General features: G+C 40.9%; 1 pseudogene; it reads left to right on the top strand.

Moving 5' to 3' along the window:
- Positions 1-2,636: 2,636 nt before the first annotated feature.
- On the top strand, positions 2,637-23,372 carry LOC132897450 (peroxiredoxin-like 2A; annotated as a pseudogene).
- Positions 23,373-23,697: the final 325 nt, after the last annotated feature.

The following is a 23,697-nucleotide window of genomic DNA, read 5'->3' as shown; positions in this document are numbered from 1 at the left end:
AGCAACTGTTGCTATGTCAGTCAAGCCAGCCGTCTGTAGACCCCTTCGCAGTAAACGTCATTAATAAGTAAGAGTAAATTGCGCGCGCAGCCTGGACCCAAAAAAGACTCAGTGACGGTAAAGACGAGAAGAAAGATTTGGAAGAAATGTCTAGTTGTTGTGTTGTCGGGTGTCAGAATCGTAGCAGTGATGGGGTTAAAATGTACAGAATTCCAGCAGGATCTCACCCATTCCAAAAAAAAAAAAATCGCCGACGTCTATGGCTACAAGCCATCAAACGTGTAGACTGGGATGAAAGCGCCATCAAAAATGCGCGGGTTTGCAGCGCCCACTTCATCACAGGTAAGATCAGGCTATTTATTAAATCTTTCTTTTTTATTCTTTCTAGTCTTCGTTTATTGATGTAGCAAAATACTTTGGTAGCGTTTGTCTGATTAGCTGGTCATAGTTACACAATGTAATGAATATTGTTAGCATGTTAACTTAGCTTTGCATGCAATTTTGTTTGTAGGAGAGGTCTCGCTTGACTCAAGCAGTCCAGATTTTGTGCCATCATTATTTGTGTATGCCGAAAATCACAATTTTAAAGCAAGGATGGAAAGGTGAAATTGTGTGCCCTCACTCTAAATGCCAACTTACGCTGACTGCTCTAACCTAGCTCCCGCCCCGTTCACTTTCATTTCTGCTCTCTGCCGCTCGCAGCTCTGATTTCTCTTAGCTGCACTCTTTACACTATCATTGTGGATATGTTGGATGATGTAGGCACGAAGTTTTTCGTGGGTGTACACTGAAGTCTTGTCAATAAGGTACGAGTATATATCTGGCCATTGTATACCAGGGAACTTACTAACATCATCCGTCCACTCTTTAATTAAATACGGATCCGGTAGCGATGTCCACTTGTTAGAGTTAACTTATTTATGTAGCATTCTCGATCTTGTAACGACAATTGTTTTGCATAATCTGACAGCTCATAATGCCGGTCTATGGGCAGCGCCATTGTTTGAGTCCAGGCTGCGCGCGCATCCTAGCAACGGTCGGTTTGTTTACAAACATGCGAAGGGGTCTAGTTGCTAAGCAACAGTGCTTATTCAGTCATGACAGACCACGCGGCATTATCTAGCATTCAGTCAAGCTTGCGAAATCATGAAACGAAAACAAACGACACTATTTCAGTGTTTTCAGAAGTGTCCTCAGCAATCACTCTGTAACACAACCAAGGAGGCAATGCAGACCTCAAATGCCAGGAATATAAAAACACCTGGAAAGTCCTGTAGACCTTTTTTGCAGGGCTTGTGGACTAACACACTGAAGGGCATTGCGTATTTGTTAATTAAATTAATTTTTTCTTCTTTGAAGCAAACATTTGTTTTAGCACATCTAGGATGTTTTCTTGTTCATTTAAGCTGATGTGCTGAATAGATAAGAAATAAGAAATGCATTTAATATGTTAAAATATATTATTGTGTGATGTGTGTTTAATTTACATGTCAATATGTCAAATTTTCTTGATACATGAAAAATAAAAAAAACAATGATGGAAAAGCCCACTTATCTCAAGTTGAACGGTGAATCAAAATTTTATAAATTTTGTACATTTAAACCACATTTGTTTTGCATACAGTAGATCTGTACACAAAACCAGTTTCAAGATGCATATTACTCTGCATTAGGCAGTGATGGTGCTCATGAGGTGTTGCTTTCAGGTTATCGGACAGTTACAAGATGGATGAGTACAAGTATAACAGTATAGCCACAACACACACGTGTGTGTGTGGTGTGTGTGTGTGTGTGTGTGTGTGTGTGTGTATATATATATATATATATATATATATATATATATGGCGGCACGGTGGTGTAGTGGTTAGCGCTGTTGCCTCACAGCAAGAAGGTCCTGGGTTCGAGCCCTGGGGCCGGCGAGGGCCTTTCTGTGTGGAGTTTGCATGTTCTCCCCGTGTCCGTGTGGGTTTCCTCCGGGTGCTCCGGTTTCCCCCACAGTCCAAAGACATGCAGGTAAGGTTAACTGGTGACTCTAAATTGAGCGTAGGTGTGAATGTGAGTGTGAATGGTTGTCTGTGTCTATGTGTCAGCCCTGCGATGACCTGGCGACTTGTCCAGGGTGAACCCCGCCTTTCGCCCGTAGTCAGCTGGGATAGGCTCCAGCTTGCCTGCGACCCTGTAGAAGGATAAAGCGGCTTGAGATAATGAGATGAGATGAGATGAGATATATATATATATATATAAAATGTGTGTGTGAGTATATTTTTTTTTTCCCGGGGGGGGGGGGGGGGGGGGGGGGGGGGGGTTGCATGGCAAGCACTGAGTATACCCACTGCAAAAAAATAGACTACACCACTGGTGGGAACTATGGGAGTTGTGCTCACTGAGGCTTTATGGACTTTCACAGAACACTGAGCTCCAAACACACTCGAGGTGTGTGTGTGTGTGTGTGTGTGTTTTCAGGGTTTGCTCCAGGCCAGTTCATTGTTTTATACACAGTTCCTTTACTGTGTGCTTTTTCTCCAAGCTCACATTTCAGCCCTACCCAAATGAGACAGCTCCTGATTGGCTGATTTCTTCCTTACGCAAATAAGCTCTACATTTTTTTTTTAATCATGATGATATAAAGCCCTTCAGTCACAAAGCAGCTCTTGTGATGGTGAAAGATGAGACGTGACTTTTAAAAGCTTTTAACTCCTGTGTGTGAATTCTACTGCAGCAGAAAGTGAGTATTTCACTCCATCAGGAGAAATATTCATCTTTTTCCTTTCACATTTCTTCAGTATGATGGAAGAGAAGTTCAGAGTCAGGAATCAGGGTTAGAATTCCTAGTGTCATGCTGTCCTCTCATCTCATCTCATTATCTCTAGCCGCTTTATCCTGTTCTACAGGGTCGCAGGCGAGCTGGAGCCTATCCCAGCTGACTACGGGCGAAAGGCGGGGTACACCCTGGACAAGTCGCCAGGTCATCACAGGGCTGACACATAGACACAGACAACCATTCACACTCACATTCACACCTACGCTCAATTTAGAGTCACCAGTTAACCTAACCTGCATGTCTTTGGACTGTGGGGGAAACCGGAGCACCCGGAGGAAACCCACGCGGACACGGGGAGAACATGCAAACTCCGCACAGAAAGGCCCTCGCAGGCCACGGGGCTCGAACCCGGACCTTCTTGCTGTGAGGCGACAGCGCTAACCACTACACCACCGTGCCGCCCGTGTCATGCTGTTATTGGAAAATAACCAATGACAGGATGGTGTAATGATGTGGAGGTCCTGTTGCCACTCTGAAGTTGAATATTTTCCTTTAATGGTACATCCTGAAGCGTTTTATTCCTTGTAAACCAGTCGTTCATCAAGTATTACAATGAGTTTTAATGAAAGTAGTTCCTTTCATCCGTTTTGAAAATGATATTTAATGTTGTGGAACGTCTAGAAAAGGTATTTCCTGTTCTCACTGACAGTATAGTACTCTATAGCGTATATTACTCTATTGGGGAAGCCATGACTTAATAGTTAGAGAAGCAGCTTTCGGACCGAAAGGTTGTTGGTTCAATTCCCTGGACCAGCAGGAATGGCTCAAGTGCTCTTGAGCAAGGCACCGAACCCCCTACGGCTCCCCGGGCTGCTCTGGATATGTTGTATGTCGCTCTGGGTAAAATTAATGTATCGCAGCTACCAACAGTTGTTCCATCACCAGCCTCTCTTGACATTAATAAGACAAAAACAAACAAACAAAAAATAACGCAGCTTGACGTCTTTTGTTAAACAGAATAACAACGATACAAAAAACCCCTCCTCTGAGGTAAAGTTACAGCTAAGGTTAAATACAGAAAATGTATTAGTGTTCACCATGTCGTTATCAGAGTTGATACTAAGCCTGGACAAATCTCAGTGAAGGAGCTGTTACTATAGAAACAGTAAGGTATTAGAATGAACATGTTAATACTGTTTAGTATCGATACGCAGGTGATTATAGGAAATCGTGCGCTCTGATTGGTCGAGAGATTCAGACTATTTCTCAATAATCACCTTGAGCAACTCGGCAAAACGGCGTCCGATCGCTTCGTCACTGTAAGTGAGGAAGAATTACAGATGATGAAAGAATGCTGTTCCTGGATAAAAGCGCTAAAGACGCTCTGAAGTTTGGTCTAAAACTATTTCAAGTGAAGGTGGGGTTGGGATTTATTTTATCGATTTCAAAACAAAGGGTTTTATGTGAGTCGGAGTAGATAAGTGACAAGTCTGTGCCGCAAGGTTATTACATTTACATGAAGATTTTGAAGTTTGAAATCAATTGCAATTTTAATTTTTTTTAAATAATCAACAAATAAATTAATTTGCAAACTCTTTTACTAACTAAAGCTTTAAATACCAAGATAATAAAGTAGAAAAAGACAATCTGTTTTACTTCATTATAACACATTCATTCATACTCTCTCTCTCTCTCTCAATTTGTCTCTCTCTCTCTCTGTCTCCTTCTGCCTGTCTGTATCCCTCTCTCTTGCTCTTTCCTATCTCTCTGTCTGTCTCTCTCTCTGTGTTGTCTCTTGCTCTTTCCTCTTTCTGTCTCTCTCTCTGTCTGTCTGTCTCTGTTTGTCTCTCTCTCTGTTCTCTCTTGCTCTTTCCTCTCTGTCTCTCTCTCTCTGTCTGTCTATCTCTCTGTTGTCTCTTGCTCTTTCCTCTTTCTGTCTCTCTCTGTCTGTCTCTGTTTGTCTCTCTCTCTGTTCTTTCTTGCTCTTTCCTCTCTGTCTGTCTCTCTCTCTTTCTCTGCGTCTGTCTGTCTCTCTCTCTGTTCTCTCTTGCTCTTTCCTATCTGTCTGTCTGTCTCTCTCTCTCTGTCTGTCTCTCTCATGCTCTCTGTCTGTGTCTGTCTGTCTGTCTCTCTCTCTGTCTCTCTGTCTCACACACACACACACACACACACACACACACACACACACACACACACACACCCCCCTGCTCTAAATACCATCAGTTATCACCAAGACTACAGCTCGGTCCATAAAAAAAGACCTCGGTCTGATATTTTCCTGTAAAGACAGAGCGAGTGAGGTTAATAAGGAGTTTATTATATGGCTCTTTTATTTCTAAGATTAAAATAGATGCTCATTATAACGAGGCGTGACGCTGCTTTCAGTCACATCATATTTGTAACAGTTGAGTCACGCATGCAGAATAAACGGCTAGCGGTTTCATAACTGAATTTCAGTTAGCGGTTAGCGGTTTCTGAACGCTCTTCATAACTCATTTCTTGAATAACTCGCTTTGTGTTTCGACCATTTTTGATTTCCACTTCATCTTTTTTTGTCTTTTTGTCTTTGTTTGTTTTTTGCAACAATGAAAGCTGGCGCCTTGGAAAGAAAGTCTGTAATCGCTCACGGGCATTACAGGAAAATTCCGCCCGCCAAAGAACCAATCAGAACGCACGATTTTACCGGAAGCAGCCCATGCCGTACAATAATCACTGATATTCACTTCACCTTCAGCAAATAATTGTTAAATAAACCTGCATGACTGTCAGAGCTGCTGGATTCTGACCAATCACAATACACAATTCAACAAACTTCCATACATATGGAGCAAAATGAATATTTGGCTGTATTATATATAAAAACACAAATACAAAGCCGTAGTTCTGAGCTGTGTTCTCCAGGCAGGTTACAGGCCATGATGTAGGATCATAAACACTTCCTGTCTCTAACTGACACGCCCTTGGATGTTGTTCTCTGTCTTGTCGTGTGTAGTGTTTGTGGATATCGCCGGGTTTAGTGTGGACGTGTGGCTGCTGGCTGTGGGTGTGGTCATGGTGTCAGTCCTGCTGCTCAGCACTGACCTGTTCCTGAGGAAACCACAGCCGACCTCACTGAGCACACTCGCCAACGCTGAGCTGAGGACCACCACGGGAGGTGAGATACACACACACTCTGTAGCGCAAAGATGCCTTCAAAATAATGACATTAAATGTTCCTACTTTAAAAAATATTCTACTATAAACAGTAATCAGTAAGCCATAATAAATTAAATAAAGTCAGTATTTAGTGTGAGACGACTCTTTGCTTTAAAAAAAAATAGTAGTCTGAGGTCCGGTGAGTGCAGTTTTATGCGGAAATGAGCTGTAGGTTTTACTGAGCATCTTCCAGAACCAGCCACAGTTCTTCTGGACACTTTGTCATACTCGCTTCTTCATTTTACGGTACACCAAAACCCAGTAGCCTTCATTATGCTTTCTTTTTTCATCTGAAAAATACCTTTAAACAAGTGTTTCCAGGCAAAACAAACCTCGCCCAGCAGTACTTATTTTATACCTATATGTTGATGATGGTAATATTTCTCAATCATCAGCTGTCAAATTATCTCATCTCATCTCATTATCTGTAGCCGCTTTATCCTTCTACAGGGTCGCAGGCAAGCTGGAGCCTATCCCAGCTGACTACGGGCGAAAGGCGGGGTACACCCTGGACAAGTCGCCAGGTCATCACAGGGCTGACACATAGACACAGACAACCATTCACACTCCCATTCACACCTACGCTCAATTTAGAGTCACCAGTTAACCTAACCTGCATGTCTTTGGACTGTGGGGGAAACCGGAGCACCCGGAGGAAACCCATGCGGACACGGGGAGAACATGCAAACTCCACACAGAAAGGCCCTCGCCGGCCACGGGGCTCGAACCCGGACCTTCTTGCTGTGAGGCGACAGCGCTAACCACTACACCACTGTGCCGCCGCTGTCAGATTATAGTTCTATGAAAATCCATGACCTTGAGTTTGACATTTAAGAGTCATTCAAGGTCAAAGGTCATGGTGCCAAATGAAAGCCCGTATGGCACTTCCTATAAGTTGATAATGGTAAATATCTGTCTACCATCAACCGTTTTCAAGTTACAGCCCTCTGAAAATCCGTGACCTTGAGTTTGACTTTTCAAGGTCACTCAAGGTCAAAGATCGTGGTGCCAAATGAAAGGCCATATGGGAGTTCCTATATGCTCATAATAGTAAACATTTGTCTATCAGCAACCGTTTTTGAGTTATAATGGAAAATATGTTATTTTGACCGAAAGGTTGACCTTTCTGGTGACCTTGACCTGATTACAGCCAAAATTTAATCAGGTAATCTATGGGCCATTGTCCACCTACCCTGAAAATTTGAAGTCAATCGGTGCAACCGTCTAGACGCTAGATTGTTAATAGACACACACACAAACAAACAAGGTCAAAGGTCATGGTGCCAAATGAAAGCCCATATATGACTTCCTATATGTTGATAATGATAGAAATCTCTCTATCTCTAACCGTTTTCGAGTTATAATGGAAAATTTTAGCAATGACCTTGACCCTCCTGACATTTGACCCCCAACTGCTAAGAAAACTATGAGAGATACCCCATCATGTAGCATATCAATGGAAGCAGACTCGAAAGATGAACATTTTGGAATTGGTTTGAAGTAAATATGATGAATATGAATGAAGATATTGTGGAAAAAAACAGATTTTGACCTTTTTGGTGACCTTGACTGGATGACCCTCAAAATGTTGGAGGTTCGATTTGAGACAAATGCCCATCTATCTTGCAAGTTTCATGAAGATTGGTCCAGCCGTTTTCCCGTAATGTTGCTAACAAAAAAAACAAAGAAACCCCACCGAAAACAATATCTCGCCCCCTGGTGGACTCCGTCCCGGGCGAAGTAAAAAAAGAAAAAAAAAAAACAGAGTTGAAGGAGGGGGTAATATTCTGAGGAAAAAAAAAAAACTCGGTGGCACGGTGGTGTAGTGGTTAGCGCAGTCGCCTCACAGCAAGAAGGTCCGGGTTCGAGCCCCGTGGCCTGCGAGGGCCTTTCTGTGCGGAGTTTGCATGTTCTCCCCGTGTCCGCGTGGGTTTCCTCCGGGTGCTCCGGTTTCCCCCACAGTCCAAAGACATGCAGGTTAGGTTAACTGGTGACTCTAAATTGAGCGTAGGTGTGAATGTGAGTGTGAATGGTTGTCTGTGTCTATGTGTCAGCCCTGTGATGACCTGGCGACTTGTCCAGGGTGTACCCCGCCTTTCGCCCGTAGTCAGCTGGGATAGGCTCCAGCTTGCCTGCGACCCTGTAGAACAGGATAAAGCGGCTAGAGATAATGAGATGAGAATGAAAAAAAAAACTCTCAGAATTTCTAAGATTAAAATTCACAAATTTATGAGAAAAAACTTGGAAAAACAGGGGTTTTTTTCAAGGAACCAGATCGCTTCACTCCACAAGGTTGGATCAAGAGCATGACAGGACAGACACCACAGCTGAGCCGAGAGTTCCAGGAAACGCAGTCTTTCCTCCTCGATCGTGTAATATACTGTACAAGAATAAAGCGCGAAGAGATTTTCGACTACATTTCCCAGAATGCACTGCAGCCAGGAAGCATGTGATTGTTGTCTCAGAGAATATCTGAGATCTTTCTCATAAACTGATGACTTTAATCTCAGAAATAAAATTTTTTTTTTGGCCTATTACACCCTTCTTCAGCTTCGTATTTTTAAATTAATGAATTTATTGATTTTTTTTTAACGTACAGTGGCTCTTGTACACTGCTTTCTTTATTGACATAGAAACTATTTTTTCTGCAACACTTAATTTTGTGTAGAAGTCTAACGTGTTTTTGGACTGACTCGATAATGTAGAATTCATAAAATATAAACCTACACTCCCTGGCCACTTTAATAGGAACTTGTTGTTGATTCTAAGATCCCTGTTCCTGGCTGCAGGAGTGGAACCCAATGTGTTCTATTTTTCTGTTGCATGCTTAGATGCTTTTCTGCTCAGCACAGCTGTAAAGAGTGATTAACTGAGTTATTATATCTCATCTCATTATCTCTAGCCGCTTTATCCTGTTCTACAGGGTCACAGGCAAGCTGGATCCTATCCCAGCTGACTACGGGCGAAAGGCGGGGTACACCCTGGACAAGTCGCCAGGTCATCACAGGGCTGACACATAGACACAGACAACCATTCACACTCACATTCACACCTACGGTCAATTTAGAGTCACCAGTTAACCTAACCTGCATGTCTTTGGACTGTGGGGGAAACCGGAGCACCCGGAGGAAACCCATGCGGACACGGGGAGAACATGCAAACTCCACACAGAAAGGCCCTCGCAGGCCACGGGGCTCGAACCCGGACTTTCTTGCTGTGAGGCGACGGCGCTAACCAATACACCACCGTGCCGCCCCAGTTATTATATCCTTCCTGGCAAAAAAGCTCGAACCAGTCTGGATTTTCTGATCTGTGATCTCTCTTGTCAACAAGGCGTTTGTTTACTTTCCACCCACAGAACTGTTGCTCACACACTCACTCAGTGTTTTTTTGTTTTTCACACCATTCTGTATAAACTCTAGAGACTGTTGTGTGTGAAAACCCCAGGAAGAGATCAGCAGTTTCTGAAATACTCAAACCTCATACTCATCTGGCTCGAACCAACACCCATACCACAGTGAAAGAAAGAAAGAAAGTCACACTTTGTTTGAGATCACAGTTTTTCCCGTTCTGATGTTTGAACACTGTGAACATGAACTGAAGCTCTTGATTTGTATCTGCAGAGTAAACAGGCTGCCGAAGACTTTGGCTCAGTCCTGTAGTTAGATAGATTTTGAAGTTTCCTTTTACCTTATTTTATTGAAACAAAGCCATTTTCTAACATGTATTAAAGGAGAACTGAAGTCATTTTTAAATTTGCTTTATTTCTTAATTAACGTGTTATTCAATTACATTTTCAGTTTTAGTAACCTTATATCATGTATAGTATTGGCAACTAATTGCAATTAAATGTTATACTCATCGGCCTATTCGGTTTTTAGTTCGTTTGGTCCGCGGCAGGCGTCGCTTATCCGCGCGATCTTCACGAGACTTGTGAGAGACTCAGAAACGTGAAGTGTCAGCCCGGTGTCAGTGCTGCAATTTTGAAAACTGTTTTCCAAACGAAATATTGCACAAAAACGAGTTAAAATGACGATTACTGCCTACTTTTTTCAAACTTTCCTGATTACTATCAAAACAAACAAAACTTCCGGCTTGATTACATCAGCATTCGAAAGAGGGCGCGCACGTCTTTTGACAACGTTGGCAGATGTTGGTCGCTTTGATTTCTGCTGTATGTTTTACTTCCGTCCCACGATGTCTCGCACAGGTCTCAACGAATCTCATTTACGGCCATTGCTTTGACATATGGACTGATATATTACAGAGCATACAACCCCGATTCCAAAAAAGTTGGGACAAAGTACAAATTGTAAATAAAAACAGAATGCAATGATGTGGAAGTTTCAAAATTCCATATTTTATTCAGAATAGAACATAGATGACATATCAAATGTTTAAACTGAGAAAATGTATCATTTAAAGAGAAAAATTAGGTGATTTTAAATTTCATGACAACAACACATCTCAAAAAAGTTGGGACAAGGCCATGTTTCCCACTGTGAGACATCCCCTTTTCTCTTTACAACAGTCTGTAAACGTCTGGGGACTGAGGAGACAAGTTGCTCAAGTTTAGGGATAGGAATGTTAACCCATTCTTGTCTAATGTAGGATTCTAGTTGCTCAACTGTCTTAGGTCTTTTTTGTCGTATCTTCCGTTTTATGATGCGCCAAATGTTTTCTATGGGTGAAAGATCTGGACTGCAGGCTGGCCAGTTCAGTACCCGGACCCTTCTTCTACGCAGCCATGATGCTGTAATTGATGCAGTATGTGGTTTGGCATTGTCATGTTGGAAAATGCAAGGTCTTCCCTGAAAGAGACGTCGTCTGGATGGGAGCATATGTTGCTCTAGAACCTGGATATACCTTTCAGCATTGATGGGGTCTTTCCAGATGTGTAAGCTGCCCATGCCACACGCACTAATGCAACCCCATACCATCAGAGATGCAGGCTTCTGAACTGAGCGCTGATAACAACTTGGGTCGTCCTTCTCCTCTTTAGTCCGAAGGACACGGCGTCCCTGATTTCCATAAAGAACTTCAGTGTCTGATTTGTCTGACCACAGAACAGTTTTCCACTTTGCCACAGTCCATTTTAAATGAGCCTTGGCCCAGAGAAGACGTCTGCGCTTCTGGATCATGTTTAGATACGGCTTCTTCTTTGAACTATAGAGTTTTAGCTGGCGACGGCGGATGGCACGGTGAATTGTGTTCACAGATAATGTTCTCTGGAAATATTCCTGAGCCCATTTTGTGATTTCCAATACAGAAGCATGCCTGTATGTGATGCAGTGCCGTCTAAGGGCCCGAAGATCACGGGCACCCAGTATGGTTTTCCGGCCTTGACCCTTACGCACAGAGATTCTTCCAGATCCTCTGAATCTTTTGATGATATTATGCACTGTAGATGATGATATGTTCAAACTCTTTGCAATTTTACACTGTCGAACTCCTTTCTGATATTGCTCCACTATTTGTCGGCGCAGAATTAGGGGGATTGGTGATCCTCTTCCCATCTTTACTTCTGAGAGCCGCTGCCACTCCAAGATGCTCTTTTTATACCCAGTCATGTTAATGACCTATTGCCAATTGACCTAATGAGTTGCAATCTGGTCCTCCAGCTGTTCCTTTTTTGTACCTTTAACTTTTCCAGCCTCTTATTGCCCCTGTCCCAACTTTTTTGAGATGTGTTGCTGTCATGAAATTTCAAATGAGCCAATATTTGGCATGAAATTTCAAAATGTCTCAGTTTCGACATTTGATATGTTGTCTATGTTCTATTGTGAATACAATATCAGTTTTTGAAATTTGTAAATTATTGCATTCCGTTTTTATTTACAATTTGTACTTTGTCCCAACTTTTTTGGAATCGGGGTTGTATTTCAAACACTCAGAACTTGCTATAGCAGCGACAAAATAGCGATCAAAAATGCATTCCTATATTTAATAAAATGAGAGAAATAGAATTTTGATAATAAAAAAAATTGTCTTCAGTTCCCCTTTAATTCACTCAACATTTAATAATAAACATTTCTCCACTGGTGGATCTTGGAAGATGTTCCTCAGTTAGATTTTTGCATTTTAGAGGATTTGCACATCATGATGTCAGTTAAAGAAATGTGTTTGTCAAGAACAAAATGGACTCTATTATTATTATTATTATTATTATTATTATTAGTAGTAGTAGTAGTAGTAGTAGAAGTGCATTATTTTAATTTTTTTTCTATGATACAGAAAAGGAATTTTCTGATTCAGTTGTTTGTGTATTTGTGGTGTGAACGCTGGGGACTCAGATGAGAAGAGCTTTAAAGCGCTCACACTCTGGAAGAGAACTGGAGCCGTGATCATGGCCATCAGACGCCCGGGATGATCTTTGTGCAGAGAGGTGTGTGTGCGTTTTTGTGTGTGTTGATATCCTGTTATAACGTAATACAAAAACGTCACGGTCCATCCTGTTAATTTTTTATATTTTAAATTAAACATATCCATCTGGTGCAAATCAAACCACTTTTTTCATGAACTACTGATTTTCTCTAATACAAAACCGAATTCTTGGTGTTGTTTCAACGTTGCGTAAAGCATTTAAATCTTCAGTATCTCTTCAGTATTAACATTGACATGCTTGTCCTGTACTCCAGGTGTAAGCTTAAAAATAATAATAATAATAATAATAATAATAATAATAATCCTGATATTTGGTAGCACAACAGTTATTCCACAAAATCGAGTCGTACATGAGCTGATAACCGACGAGGCACGTAGCACCGAGATTGAGTGGAATAACTGTTTTATTCTATCAACGTTCACTGGATTTTGAGAAATGGAGCATTTTTATTTTTTGCAAATTCGATAAATAAAAACTTTATACAAAACGTCCGACAAAATCATTTCCGCTTAGAATGTAAACAAACCGGCGAAATGACAGGAGCAATTTGTGAAAAATGCAATAATAATAATAATAATTCTTGAAAATAAAAAAAAACAAAATCAAATACTTCTTTTATTCCATCTTTTGTTGCTTTTTTATTTTTTGGTGTTTTGTTTCCAAGTAGAGTTTTTATTTCGTTCTCGGTTGGTTCACCAACATGCTCCACCATTTTGTTTTTCTCTACTCATGGTATATAGCTGATATCCTAGTCGTAGAGTAGCCAATCAGAGCACGCGATTGCTCATATCCAGTGAATTGGCTCTGTCCCTGATTAATGTCATAAAATGAATAACACACAAACTCTCCGATCAGTCATCTTGAAAACGAGAGTGTTCTTTATTAATTGTGGGTGTGTTTAATAACAGGAAGCCTCTGAGCTGTCCTCTCTGAAGCCTCAGCTGGATGAGGTCGGTGTTCCTCTGTACGGCTTGGTGAAGGAGAACATCAGTACAGAGATACATGACTTCGGACCGTACTTCAGCGGAGAAATCTTCCTGGATGAGAAGGTCTGAGATTCCACACCAGCGCCGAATTTAGCTTTTAATTTCTTTATTTAATTTCTGGTATTTCATTCAGCATCGCTCAGGTAGAGCATCGCTGTGAATACGACTGCACACATTTTCTATCTCACGTTTTACACTCATAGTCGTCTTTTTTCAATGCACTTGTTCTCCAGAGGACTTTTAATTTGATAGGTGATTATTATTTAGTTACGACATGGGACAAATCAGTAGTCAATAATTTCAACAATAACTGGGCGTCTGAGCATTTCACAGAACTACGAGTTACCTTTTCTTACTCCTGAGAATCTAGGTGGGAGGGGCATATCTCTCCCCTCTGTCAATCAAAGTGTCACGAGCCAATCACAGGCAACTGTGAGCTCATGTATGACTCAGCAAAAGCTGTACTCAAGTAAAAGTGCTGTTACTTTATAATCATGATTACTCAAATAGAAGTAAAAGTACTCAGCAAAATAATGACTTGAATATGAATAAACAAGAATCTCATAAAATGACTACTCAAGTACTGAGTAATGTCATATGATGCAGTGGCGGCTGGTAGTCTTTCAAACAGGGGAGGCTGGTCGGTTACGATATTTCCAGATTTTAAAAGAAAAAACACATCAATTTTGCCCATACTCTTGCCTCTGATCTGGCTGATTGTTGGCAGGGTCACAAACTGTGAAATAACAGGTTCTTTTGGCCCATTAGCCTACTGTCCAATATAAATGATGGTGGTGTTGGGGGGGTATATTTTAACATTTTATATTTTAAAATTGTGGCATGTTGTTTAAAAATTGATCATTATTGAAAGCAGCTCTTTGTCAGGAACCTCAGCAGTAACAGCAGAGTGTTCTGGAATAGGCACAAGCACTGACCTTGGGGAGCCAAACATAGAGCTGGGTGCCACACATTTCATTCAATGACACTTTCCCTATATTTTACTTATTTTGACTGAGAAATGTTTTATTGACAATTTTGATAACCCTTCACTTTTAATCCAGGTCTGTAGTGTGAAATGTTCTCGGCTGTGTTTTTGTTTAAAAATGTTTTCCAAATTGTAGCTGTGTTTAATTCATATCCAGAGAAATATATATTCCAATATAATATACTCAGCATAAACATTTTAAATAGATTCTATATTTTTGGTCCATCCATGACATATTACTAAAGTAGCCTATTTACTGTTGTTGATGTGGGTCACTTGCTGTTAGCCAATTCACTTTCTCGTACCAGGAGAGCTGAAAGGAACGAGTATTATTCCCTACCTTTTTCACCAAGTCAATTTGAGGCGTTGGTCTACCCTGCTCTTTAATTTTAATTTTTTCCTCGAAAGGAAGACTGGCAAATGGCTTCGCCAAAATTAAATCAGCAATGCTTGGCATCCGTGCGCAGCTTTCTTGCTAGCTGACTAGCCCCCTCAAGTTCAAGTTCAGTCACTCAAATAAACAATTTCTGGAACTAAGATAGCAAACTTGACAACACTATATTTACACTTTATTTACAATGAAAATATATACAAACTAAAAAGCTGGTAGAAACCGTATGTAATGAATGAAATCGAAATGTAAGCTGATCTCTTACAATACACCACAGCACTTGCGAATCCGCATGGGACTGAACTGAGATTCACCGCTGCCTGTCTATATTTGAAATGAGCTGTCAATCAAAGAAAATATCCGGCCGCTTTCACCAATCACCAGTCTCCTTGCGGAAAGCTTTGCCATGTCCCTCCCACTGTGAGGCTGGGAGTCCGTGGGGCGGGCGTTTTCACAGTATTTGTCCAATAACCGTCTTGCATTTTGAGATTGAAAAGCGAATCGCTCCCAAATGCCATTGAAGTCCACTGAGGCTGGGAGTCCATGAGACTCCGTGGGCGGGCGTTTTCGCAGTATTTGTCCAATAACCATCTTGCATTTAGAGATTAAAAAGCGCAGAGCTCCCTAATGCCATTGAAGTCCACTGAGGCTGGGCTGCATCGCGCTGTCACGAGGGGGAAAACCTCACGCACACATTAGGCGAACTGGGGAAAGTTATAACGGAATGATTTCACACTGTAGTTGGGTTGAGCACATATATTTCTATGATTCTGGATCTGAAATAGCAATGTTATAAGGTCGGCTATAACATAAGCCTAGCGCAATTCATCCTATGTTCGTCATTTTTAGAGGAGGCTGAGCCTCCCTCATTGTCTTAGAGCAATCGCCCGTGCTGTATAGATACGAGTGTGTAACTGGGAAATACGCCACTCATTTTTCATCCGAGCTCCATCCGGGACATGGAGAACTAAAACCGCGACATAAATCTCTATCTGTCACTCGTGAGGAAATCGATGAGTGAGCTGTTTTTTTTTTTTTTAAGATTTTTTTTGGGCTTTTTTCACCTTTATTGGATAGGACAGTGTAGAGACAGGACAGGAAATGAGTGGGAGAGAGAGACAGGGAGGGATCGGGAAATGACCTCAGGTCGGAATCGAACCCAGGTCCCCGGATTTATGGTATGGCGCCTTAGCCACCTGAGTGGGGTGTTGAGTGATGTAATGGGGTGTTCAGTACTGTAATGGAGTGTTCAGTGATGTAATGGGCTGTTGAGTGATGTAATGGAGTGTTCAGTGATGTAATGGGGTGTTCAGTACTGTAATGGGGTGTTCCGTGATGTAATGGGGTGTTCCGTGATGTAATGGGGTGTTCCGTGATGTAATGGGGTGTTCAGTGATGTAATGGGGTGTTCAGTGATGTAATGGAGTGTTCAGTACTGTAATGTAGTGTTCAGTGATGTAATGGGGTGTTCAGTGACATAATGGGGTGTACAGTACTGTAATGGGGTGTTCAGTGATGTAATGGGGTGTTCAGTACTGTAATGGGGTGTTCAGTACTGTAATGTAGTGTTCAGTGATGTAATGGGGTGTTCAGTGAAATAATGGGGTGTTCAGTGACATAATGGGGTGTACAGTACTGTAGTGGGGTGTTCAGTACTGTAATGGGGTGTTGAGTGATGCAATGGGTGTTCAGTACTGTAATGGGTTTTCAGTACTGTAATGGGGTGTTTAGTACTGTAATGGAGTGTTCAGTGATGTAATGGGGTGTTCAGTACTGTAATGGGGTGTTCAGTACTGTAATGGGGTGTTCAGTGATGTAATGTAATGGGGTGTTCAGTAATGTCATGTAATAGGGTGTTCAGTAATATAATGGAATGTTCAGTAATGTAATGTAATGGGGTGTTCAGTGAGGTAATGGGGTGTTCAGTAATATAATGTAATGGGGTGTTTAGTAATGTAATGGAGTGTTCAATAATGTAATGTAATGTAATGGGGTGTTCAGTAATGTAATGCAGTGTTCCATAATGTAATGGGGTGTTCAGTAATGTAATGTTATGTAATGGGGTGTTCAGTAATGTAATGTAATGGCGTGTTATATAATGTAATGGGGTGTTCAGTAACGTAATTGATTGTTCAGTAATGCAATGTAATGGGGTGTTCAGTAATGTAATGTAATGGGGTGTTCAGTAATGTAATGGGGTGTTCAGTGAGGTAATGGGGTGTTCAGTAATGTAATGTTATGTAATGGGGTGTTCGGTGATGTAATGGGGTGTTCAGTAATGTAGTGGGGTGTTCAGTAATGCAATGTAACGGGGTGTTCAGTACTGTAATGGAGTGTTCAGTAATGTGATGTAATGAGGTGTTCAGTAATGTAATGGGGTGTTCAGTACTGTAATGGTGTTGAGTGATGTAATGGGGTGTTCAGTACTGTAATGGGGTGTTGAGTGATGTAATGGGGTGTTCAGTATTGTAATGAGGTTTTCAGTACTGTAATGGGGTTTTCAGTGATGTAATGGGTTTTCAGTACTTTAATCGAGTGTTTAGTAATGCAATGTAGTTCAGTGATGTAATGGGGTGTTCAGTGATGTAATGGGGTGTTCAGTGATGAAATGGGGTGTTCAGTACTGTAATGGGGTGTTCAGTACTGTAATGGGGTGTTCAGTGATGTAATGGGGTGTTCAGTGATGTAATGGAATATTCTGTAATGTAATGGTGTGTTCAGTAGTGTAATGGTGTGTTCAGCAATTCAATGTAATGGGTTGTTCAGTGATTTAATGGGGTGTTCAGTAATGTAATGGAGCGTTCTGTAATGTAATGATGTGTTCAATAATGCAATTTAGTGAGGTTGTCAGTGATGTAATGGGGTGTTCAGTAGTGTAATGTAATGGAGTGTTCAGTAATGTAATGTAATGGGGTGTTCATTACTGTAATGGAGTGTTCTGTAATGTAAAGGTGTGTTCAGTAATGTAATGGGGTGTTCAGTAATGTAATGGAGCATTCTGTAATGTAATGATGTGTTCAGTAATGTAATGTAGTGAGGTTGTCAGTGATGTAATGGGGTGTTCAGTAGTGTAATGTAATGGAGTGTTCAGTAATGTAATGTAATGGGGTGTTCAGTACTGTAATGGAGTGTTCTGTAATGTAAAGGTGTGTTCAGTAATGTAATGGGGTGTTCAGTGATGTAATGGGGTGTTCAGTAATGTGATGTAATGGGGTGTTCAGTAATGCAATGTAATGGGGTGTTCAGTGATGTAATGGGGTGTTCAGTAATGTGATGTAATGGGGTGTTCAGTAATGTAATGTAATGGGGTGTTCAGTACTGTAATGGAGTGCTCTGTAATGTAAAAGTGTGTTCAGTAATGTAAAGGGGTGTTCAGTAAAGTGATGTAATGGGGTGTTCAGTAAAGTGATGTAATGGGGTGTTCAGTGATGTAATGGGGTGTTCAGTGATGTAATGGGGTGTTCAGTAATATGATGTAATGGGGTGTTCTGTAATGTAATGGGGTGTTCAGTAATGTAATGGGGTGTTCAGTAATGTAATGGGGTGTTCAGTGATGTAATGGGGTGTTCAGTAAAGTGATGTAATGGGGTGTTCAGTAAAGTGATGTAATGGGGTGTTCAGTAATGTGATGTAATGGGGTGTTCAGTAATGTGATGTTATGGGGTGTTCAGTAATGTGATGTTATGGGGTGTTCAGTAATGTGATGTAATGGGGTGTTCAGTAATGTGATGTAATGGGGTGTTCAGTAATGTGGTGCAATGGGGTGTTCAGTAATGTAATGTAATGGGGTGTTCAGTAATATGATGTAATGGGGTGTTCAGTAATGTGATGTAATGGGGTGTTCAGTAATGTGATGTAATGGGGTGTTCAGTAATGTGATGTAATGGGGTGTTCAGTAATATGATGTAATGGGGTGTTCAGTAATATGATGTAATGGGGTGTTCAGTAATGTGATGTAATGGGGTGTTCAGTAATGTAATGTAATAGGGTGTTCAGTGATGTAATGGGGTGTTCAGTAATGTGATGTAATGGGGTGTTCAGTAATGTGATGTAATGGGGTGTTCAGTAATGTAATGTAATAGGGTGTTCAGTGATGTAATGGGGTGTTCAGTAATGTGATGTAATGGGGTGTTCAGTAATGTGATGTAATGGGGTGTTCAGTAATGTAATGTAATAGGGTGTTCAGTGATGTAATGGGGTGTTCAGTAATGTGATGTAATGGGGTGTTGAGTAATGTGATGTAATGGGGTGTTCAGTAATGTAATGTAATAGGGTGTTCAGTGATGTAATGGGGTGTTCAGTAATGTAATGTAATGTAATAGGGTGTTCAGTGATGTAATGGGGTGTTCAGTAATGTGATGTAATGGGGTGTTCAGTAATGTAATGTAATGTAATAGGGTGTTCAGTGATGTAATGGGGTGTTCAGTAATGTGATGTAATGGGGTGTTCAGTAATGTGATGTAATGGGGTGTTCAGTAATGTAATGTAATAGGGTGTTCAGTGATGTAATGGGGTGTTCAGTAATGTGATGTAATGGGGTGTTCAGTGATGTAATGGAGTGAGCTCACTGTGAACATGTGAAAGTTGTGATGTGATGAACACGGTGAGGTCTGACCTGTGCTCCCCCGGTTTGTTTTATGCTGCAGCAGTATTTTTACAGTCCCGTGCAGAGAAAGATAAAGAGTTTGGGTTTGACTCGTATCAGTGTGTGGAGGAACTTCCTGCGCGCCTGGAGGAAAGGTTACCCGGGCAACATGAAAGGGGAGGGGTTTGTTCTTGGAGCCCTGTATGTGATTGGTCCAAACGATCAGGTAATGTTCCAATATTTATGTTCCATCTCAATTCATTTTTTAAAAATCAGTTTAATCAGATAACATACAGTACTGTGCAAAATCTTAGCCCCTATTTTTTTCCCCATACAAACTTTGTTATAGATTTCTATTTTATGACTTCTACATTCATTATCGAGTCAAAACATTACAAAAACTTTAGAGGGTTCCAAACAGTCATTTTTTTTCCAGCACCAAATTAAAAGTTTGTATTTGAGCAGCATATTCCATAAGCGAGCACTTTTCAGATTAAAAAAGAAAACATAATGAAGGCTACTGGAAAATTTTTTGGTGTGAAATGAAGAAGCGAGTGTGACAGTCAAAGTGTCCAGAAGAACTGTGGCTGGTTCTGTAAGATGCCGAAACATTTCATTTCATTCTTTTTTAAGCTTTTTTTGTCTACAGCATTTCTTTACATGTGCCTAAGACTTTTGCACAGCACTGTAAAACAGCTATTTATATTTATATTTATTTATATATGTATATATTTATTTGTAGGGTATTTTAATGGAACACCAGGAGAAGGAGTTTGGCGATAAAGCTGATCTTGGATCAGTGTTACAGGCGGTACAGAAAATGCAGAAAGCCGACTAAAGCTATCAGCTCTGATCTCGAGTCAGTTCTACAAACACTTCCAGCACATAGCGTATAGAGCCATGGCCTTTCCTTTTAGTTCAGTGTGCTGTGCAGCACTGTGCATAAGTATTGACCCCCTGAATTTTTCCACATTTTGTAGTGCAACTGAAATGGATTATTTTATATCAGGAATCTCAAATAAATAAATAAATAGATAGATAGATAAATAAGACACACCAGGTTCTTTACTTTTTGATAGGTGTGTGTGTTTCTGGGCTCTGTGCTTTTTCTACACTTTCTATACTATTTGTGGTGTATTTTTTCCCCTTTATCCATGTGGTAAATGTATTTCAGTCTCTCTGTAATGATGCTGTCAGTTTTGGGATCGTCTTAATGACAGACTGACTCTAAACTCTGTACAGGAGCGAGCAGTTTTGATGCCTCACTCTCCCAAAACTGACACCAAACACAGTGACGCACTACTATATAACATATAATGTGAAAAGAACACCTTTGAAAATCAGTAATACTCTTATACTCGGCAAGCTGATTTATATTTTCATTCATATGAGTTGAGTTCTTTGTGTTTTACTGCAGATGTATTACTTTGTGTTCACGCTTCATTCATTCATAAGGAAGGAAGGAAGTACTCTAATATAAACCACATGTTTAACAGTTATTCCACTCAATCGAGTCGTACATGAGCTGATAGCCGACAAGGCGCGTAGCACCGAGTTGTCTATAAGCCATGTACGACGAGATTGAGTGGAATAACTGTTTTATTCTATCCACATTCACTGCATTTTGAGAAACAGAATTTTTACTTTTTGCAAATTCAATCAATAAAAACTGTATACAAAACATCCAACAAAATAATTTCCGCTTAGGCGGACTTCTTAAAAACCTATCGATGGCTGCGCGAATTGACTTTAGTGTTGTTTTTTTGTAGAAAGCGCCGTCTTCCTGTCATGCCGAGGTATAGAATAGCTTTAGACATTTATTTAATTCCTCCTTGGACATTTCAGTTCTGTAATTTTCAAACAACTTTGAGTTTTTGAACCAGTGTAAAAAAATTCAACACGTTTTAATGCTTAAAGATGACGAATGTAAACAAACTGGCGAAATGACAGGAGCAATTTGTGAAAAATGCCATAATAATAATAATTCTCATCTCATTATCTGTAGCTGCTTTATCCTGTTCTACAGGGTCGCAGACGAGCTGGAGCCTATCCCAGCTGACTACGGGTGAAAGGCGGGGTACACCCTGGACAAGTCGCCAGGTCATCACAGGGCCGACACATAGACACAGACAACCATTCACACTCACATTCACACCTACGCTCAATTTAGAGTCACCAGTTAACCTAACCTGCATGTCTTTGGACTGTGGGGGAAACCGGAGCACCCGGAGGAAACCCACGCGGATATGGGGAGAACATGCAAACTCCGCACAGAAAGGCCCTTGCCGGCCACGGGGCTCGAACCCAGACCTTCTTGCTGTGAGGTGACAGCGCTAACCACTACACCACTGTGCCGCCCTATCATAATTCTTGAAAAATAAAAAATATATATGTTCTTACCATCAAATACTTTCATTCCATATTTTGTTGCTTTTTTTGAAGGGTTTTGTTTTCGTGTAGAGTTTATTTCGTCCTCGGTTGGTTCAGCAACACATGCCACCATTTTGTTTTTCTTTCCTCACGGTATCCTTGACTTGCAAGTGATGTCAAAGCAAAATAGAAACCCGGATGTCGGCCATGTTGGTGGATATACAAACGTGGGGTCAAGTGACATTCCATACAAAACAGTCATGTGTGCGGAACTCTCTTTGTTTCCCCACTGCTTTAAGCGTTCTTTTAGCTCTGTTATATTTTTGTGCTGTGTATGGTTGTGGTCACAACAGGACTCGTGACCGTGGCACGTTCCGATTTTTTAGAATTCCGTCTGCGATTCAGAAAGAGGGCGAGGAAACTCTGAGACTGAGGGATCAAGACACTTTGTCCAGTGACCATTTTGTCCAATAGTTAAGACATTTCATCCAAAGTCTTTTTCTTACGCACTATTGATTATTTTATATTTCAGGTATTCCTGTGTTCGTGAATGAAAGCCCTGCGAGTACGCTGCTCCGCGCCTAAAGATTTAACACGATCCAGCTGGATTTAAAAATTAATAACTCGGCTAACAGAGCTAACAGCGAAGCCAAATTTTACAGGCACGTCCCTCTAAGCCTTCCTCTTCAAAAGAACACGGTCTCGGGTCGGTAGGACCGCACCTCGGCCCGGGATTCGCAAACGAAGCCCCCGCGAGAGTGCTGCTTGGCGCCTACAGATGTAATATGATCCAGTCGGAAATATAGGCATGCAAGCGAGCAGCCTGCAATGACAAGGGAGTTAAACTCATCCCAGGGTCAGCAAGTGGCACGGGCCGACGTGGTTACCCCCTTAGTACGCTCTTTAGTGTTGAAGCACACGTACTATGGTACTCATTTGCTTTACAAAAATGTGTTTTGCTTTGGTCAGATTCCACTGAGAATTCCTCCTTTTTTTGAACAAATACCTGAAATATAAAATGATTGATAGTGCGTATGAAAAAGGCTTTGGATGAAATGACCAGTATTCGTGCTTGATGGTCGGTAGAAGCGTCTTATCTTCAGAAATTATGACTTTTTTAAATATGTGTCAAAACCCACACACATCTATCTTCTCTTTGTATTGAATCTTCGCTCAATCGTTCAAATCGTGGTAATACTGAGAAAATTCAGCGTTGTTTACAGAAACGCTTTCAGCGGCTGCCATCCTAGTTGCTTTGTGTATCCACCATCATGGCGGACGCTCATGACGTAGCACATTTGATCATGTAGTTGCAAGTCATCTATATGAGCTGATGTCCTAGTAGTAGAGGAGCCAATCAGAGCGCGCCATTGGTCATATCCAGTGAATGTGGATAGAATAATTACATGTATAGTTAGCAATCACAAAGCACATAGACTATTTAATCTCAAGATTACAGGTTACTGATCAGAAGTTTGGTTTTTAATCTTTACATATACACAATTTAACATTCTCTATTAAACACCTGTGATATTTATTAATGCCTTTATAGCAGGAAAAACACTCACACTACACACTTAATCATAAACACTGATCTGGACTAATACAGTAACACAGACACATATAAACGTGATTACATATAGAACACTATTTTGACAGTTGATTGAACTGCCTGTACAGTGTGTACGGAATAAATATTGATTGATAAAAGTCATTAGCGTCTGTGTGTGGTTTTTTTTATTCTTTATTTACAATTAAACCAAAATGCATTTATGAATTTCAAGTTTCCATTACCTTGAACCTAAAATGGGACCGAGATGATGGACACCCAATTCATCCAATAGTAATCCTGTAACACAACCGTGTCAACCAATCAGCGGTAGGAGGCGGGGCTTAGGAACTGCTATAGGAATGAATGGAGGAGTTGTGAAGGAGCTTTTTCAACAAACAATATGAGGTAAAAAGAAGGCAAATATTTTTAAATAGCGTTAATAAGTGAATATCGAATGTGTTGGCGAGTCTAAAGGCATATTCCTGTT

This window comes from Neoarius graeffei, chromosome 14 (genome assembly GCF_027579695.1).
Source record: "Neoarius graeffei isolate fNeoGra1 chromosome 14, fNeoGra1.pri, whole genome shotgun sequence".
In the NCBI taxonomy this organism is placed as follows: domain Eukaryota; kingdom Metazoa; phylum Chordata; class Actinopteri; order Siluriformes; family Ariidae; genus Neoarius; species Neoarius graeffei.
This window is presented reverse-complemented; position numbering and strand designations above follow the sequence as displayed.